Source organism: Lonchura striata, chromosome 11, assembly GCF_046129695.1.
Source record: "Lonchura striata isolate bLonStr1 chromosome 11, bLonStr1.mat, whole genome shotgun sequence".
NCBI classification, from domain to species: domain Eukaryota; kingdom Metazoa; phylum Chordata; class Aves; order Passeriformes; family Estrildidae; genus Lonchura; species Lonchura striata.
In genome coordinates, this window is record NC_134613.1 from 15989076 (window position 1) to 15994349 (window position 5274).

Consider the following 5274-nt stretch of genomic DNA (forward strand, 5'->3'; position numbering starts at 1 on the left):
GAAAGTCTTCTGCAAACCACCATTATTTTCAAAGGAAAAGGGAAAAATACAGCAAAGGCTTTAAAGATGTGACTGAATTATTTCATTCAGAAGTGCAGCATGTGCTCTCTCTTCTGTAATGACACAGTACAGAAAACAAGAGGTAATTAATGCAATTCCTTTGCCAAATGAGTAGGATCTTATAAAGAATTGGCACATAATTCTGATTTGAGCTTTCTTGTTTTAAAGAAAACCAAACCTAATACAGAACAATATAATATACTAACACAGTCCTTTACCATATTTTTCCCCTAGTACAAGTGTCTGCAAAGTGCTGGGCCTATAATCAAAGGACACTCAGTGTCCAAACCAGCACTGTTGATGCAGCCAGACATTTCTGTGTACTAGAGTACAGTCATGAAAGTGAACCAAAGAAGAACATTTGGTCTTTTGTTGTCTTACATACCAAGACAGAAAAGCATAGCTCTTCCTCTGTTCTACCCCATGAACATATGTGGGTTTAATCACATACAAAAGAAAATGCTCACAAGTTTCAGGCTATGACTTTGATATTTAGGAGTAAAATTACTTTCTCAAAAAAAAAGTAATTTTCATCTAATTATCTTGAAACTGTCCATAAAAGGAAGATAGGTAAGGAACTGGATAAATACACCAAATAGGGTTTCCTTTCTCTTTGGGGTTATTTTATTCAGCTGGAGAGAAGCCTAAGGTAATTTGCATAAACAAAACACTCATGGCAAGATAAGAAAAGAAGCCTCAGGGTCCAATATCAGAAAGTTGTAGGAGATTCTTTAATACATAGATATTACAGAGCAGTGTAAATTCAGATGTCTCCTCTGTCTTGCTGAACTCAAAGCTGCAAATCAGCTCAATACACAAGGTCAGCAAACAGCATAATTAGGTAAGATAGAAGCAGAAAATGCTATACAAAAGCCCAAAGGAATACCTTAAGGGTTATAACTTTAATCTGGTCACTAACCTACTATCCAGCTCCCCTGCCCCCCCACAACTCAAATCACCTCTTAAATATCTAAAGCAGATTACCCTTCCTTCTGAGGAGCATTAGAGCTCTGACAAGATGTGTGAAATGCAGATCCAGAGAACACAGATCTGGGGCAACTGTTCAAGACACATGTTGAAAGGATGAACATGGCATGGAGGTGGTTGCAATTCTCACCCAGAGAGAACAGGGACATTTCTAACGCCATCTGGCCCTTGGTTGCCAGGATCTATCCTCATACACGTGGCCTCTACAGGGATAATGTGCACAAAGAAATCTCTTTTCCACATCTGGGTGTCACACCAGGAGCAGAGGGTGGAGGGACAGAGATGAAATCTGTGATTCTGGTGTGAAAGTAAGATGCGCAGTGCTGGCATCTGGCAGCCATAAAGACACATGAGGTAGAGCTGGACCTCTGTTGCCTTGCAGGGTGCCTGCAAGGATGGCAAGAGCTTGTAACCCACACAGAAGGGTCAGGATGGCAGAACACAATTATGGCCCATGCTGGTATTTCAACTTCCCTACCTTCCTAGAGTTTCAGTAAGAGTCTACCCAACATGCAAAATTAATTTTAAACCCACAGGCATTCAAAGTTCATCAGAAATGACCAGGTCCACAAAACATCCAGACATACACCTGCCACTGCAAAAGAGTGGGAGTTAAGCCCCCAAATACTCCAATAGTTCTGACCAAATATTTTCCCTTTTTCTGTCCTTAAGAAGCCCAAGTTGTGTCATCCCTTTGAGCCTCTCTTGCTCATAGCTTTTTTCAGTCCTATATTTCTCTGTAATTTCTTAAGAGCATCACAACCTGCAGTGCCCAGGCAGCAGCACTATGTGGAGTTTCAGAGATAGTGCTGGTGTCTCTGGAGCACGTAGTACTCACTTCAACAACTGCTCTTCAGCCCACTCACATGTTACCAGCTCCATTTACAGCCTGTTGGGACAAACTCCTGTAATGCCAGTCACGAGACAAAACAAGATTACTGATCCTGAATGAATCCATGTCTAAACTCAGTATTAGGGAAATTTCATGCAGGCAATTTCACTTACAGACTTTCTTGCAATGCCTAGGACCTATCAGAGTTTCTAAAAAGTGAGTTTTTAATTATGAACAAAGAAACAATACCTCACTTCAGCATGAAAAAGAATACACCATTGTTTTTCCATGCTCTGTAATTTAAAACTAGCTTTAATTCACTAGCTTTAAAACTTTCAAAAATACTAAAACTGAAATACAGGGCTCAGTTTCTTTTTTTTTTTATTTTAAGCCAGACCCAGAAATTGAAGTTTTAGACCAATGACTACTTTAAGATGATGAAAGAGGATAAAGTTTTTGAACTATGAATCTAATATAGCCAGAACAGATTGATTTCGTAGTAAATTTTTAAACAGAAAGTAAATTTTTAAACATTGACTAAATTTGAAGCATTTAAATAAGACCAGAACATTAACTGCACACCAATTCAGAAGTGCTGCAGGGCCTATAATTTGTCACTCTGCACATATAGATCAAGATGACTTTTCTCACTTTTTCATTGTGTGCATGGTCAGAATGCAAACAGGGGCCAAAGTGCACCTGAACAGCCAATTGAGAGACTTCCTATATGTAATGTGAACCAGACAGAATCAATACATACTGAAAAAAATTGACTAGGAAAAGGCAATTTCTTACTCTGTACTTAAGGCCATAACCCTGAGGGCCAGAATTGCTCTCTTGACATTTTATAAGTTGACAACAACAGAATTATGATTAGTGGGACATTGACTCCCAGTGCTTCCCAAGCACCTTCTGCGTGACCTGGCGGAACACCCGGTGTGCATCAGTGGGAAACAGAAGTTCATCAGTGCCAGTGCCCAGCAGGCTCCAGGGCTGTGTTCTCTATCCCCAGACTAAAGTTCATGTTCCTGCTGCCCAAACAAAACTGGAGAAAAACTGCTGGTTTAAGATCTTGGTAGATAAGTCAGACCAAAACCCAGCTACTCTGAGCCATCTTGTACTTCCAGTCACTTCAGCTGAAAATAATTTGATTTTAAAATTGAATTTAAGCAAGTTGTTAGTAATCTCTTTTCAAGTATTTATTTTATTGAGGGAGGGAGGAGAGGAAAATCAAACTATTTAGCTCTCCAAGTATTTAACATAAAACCAGAAGAGCTCCATCTGGCAACCAGCAGGATTTCTAAATAATCTAAATAGTATCTACATAAGAACCAGGCTGTCTATGGAGTGAGACAACTTCAACTTTTACAGCCACAAGAAGTCTTTATTAACATAAAAGGAAATTATAAAGAATTACGTTAGAACAGGAACAAGAGCCTGGCCAGCTGACAAAAGACCCCAGGAATCTCTGCATTAATCTTGAAATGCTGCTTTTGACTTGTTGAAATATAGCATCATACTCTGCATGGATTTAAAAAAACAAAATAAAGAACCCTCTTAGGTTCAAAGGACTCAAGCACAATAAAACCAACTCTAGGAAAATATTCAGATTAATGAAAATCAATAGTAATTCCTTACTTTGCCACATAAAAAACAACCCTTAACATTTGAACATAGTTTGGAAAACAGCAGTATTTAATTAAAGTCAAGGAAAAGGCCCTTTATGTCCACAGATGTCTGTCTTCATTAAGAAGATGGTTCTAAGTACTGCTGCTAATTATGTAAATTAAATACACTTTTGAACTAGTCTTACATATAAAAAATATGATAATTCTAATTCCCAAGTAAGTAAACACCTCAGAGTATACAGCATTTAATTTTCTGAGTTATTCATATGTAGGATCTGGCCTTGCACTTCATAGCTAGCCCATCCACTTTTTGGATCATTTGTGAGCGATCCAAACCTGGTGGTGGTTTGGTGTCATATGGGAAATATTTAACTGGTCCTCAATGCCCCTGTCAAGTTGCCATTGGGATTTTCTGTCAGTTTCTTGGCAAAAAATCAAAGAGTGAAACAGTGGGCGCAAAAAAACATGTTATGGTGATCCTGTGAGGATAGGGCAGCCTTGAAGCTCTGCGTTTTCCGCTATCCCTGGGCTACAGGAAGAGAATTTCTATCTTTATCATTGCCCATCTGGCACCTTTTACAGGCAGCAAGAACAAAGAAGTAAAATGTACTGGCCCCTACCATCTGCTTCTGCTTGTGAAGTCTGGAGAGGGCCCGATAGGGAAGAAAGCAAAGATAAAACCCAACCCTTCGTTTCCCACCAAACCGTTCTGGCAGGTACACGTTGTGCCTGTACTTCTTCCATCTCTTAGGGCCACCCCAGAGACCTCTGGTTCCCTACAGCAGCACAGCTGCTGAGCACAGAGCATCCCAAACACTGCCAGCCCCACATCCTCACTCCCAGCCTTCTGACAGCCCCAGAAGAAAGGCTGAGCTGAGATTTGCTTTATTGGATCAGCCACTGTTTTATCTAGAATAGGAAAATTCCTGTGGGTTTAATAAGAGGTATTGCCCTACAGATTTTCTCTGGTCCCACCTCCTTTCCCATCAGCCACATCCCCTGTTACTGCAAAGCTCCATACACCATGTGTTGGCTGGACCCCTTCTGTCTCTGACAGAAGTTTGGCCAAAAAGAGCAGATTTTCTGCTACTTTGATCATTTCCTGTGGTAAAAAGTGAAGGGAATTATCTGACCCAGGGTCTTTTTTTTTTTCTTTCTTAGTTTTGAAAAATAACATGGCTTTACATTTGCAAGTTCCCTTAAATAGTGTACTTGCTTTCCAATAGCATTTTGCTGCTGGTTTACTGGTTGCCTTACAGAACTTACATTTTTTAGAATCAGAAAACACATTGCTCTGATCTCAAACTCAAACTCAGCTGCTGTATTGTTACATCAATAATGACCTTCCCTTTGCTGAAGCAGCAACCACAAGATAGTATCAAATTTACAGACAATACAAAGGTGGCAGCTTCTTCCCTGTTAAAAATTATTACATTTAAAAAACAAGCTTACTTCTCTTGTGGTTGATTTGGCTACAAATGTGCATTGCATAATGTCTTTAGAAATAAGTTAACCATTTTATTAAATGCACTATTAGTCTATGACATATGCGATGTAAGCACCCTAAAACTTTTTTTTCCCCTCAAGACTCCATATCAGAAAACATCTCATGCTTGTGTAAGCCTATGATGCAATACTCACAGTACCTGCTAACTTAAATGGTGTGGAAGATTTGGGAACAGGGGCATAAGTACAGTGCCAAGTGATAATCACTGACCTCAATGGGCCCTGCAAGTGCACCCTGAGAACTTGTCCATTTTGTATGTT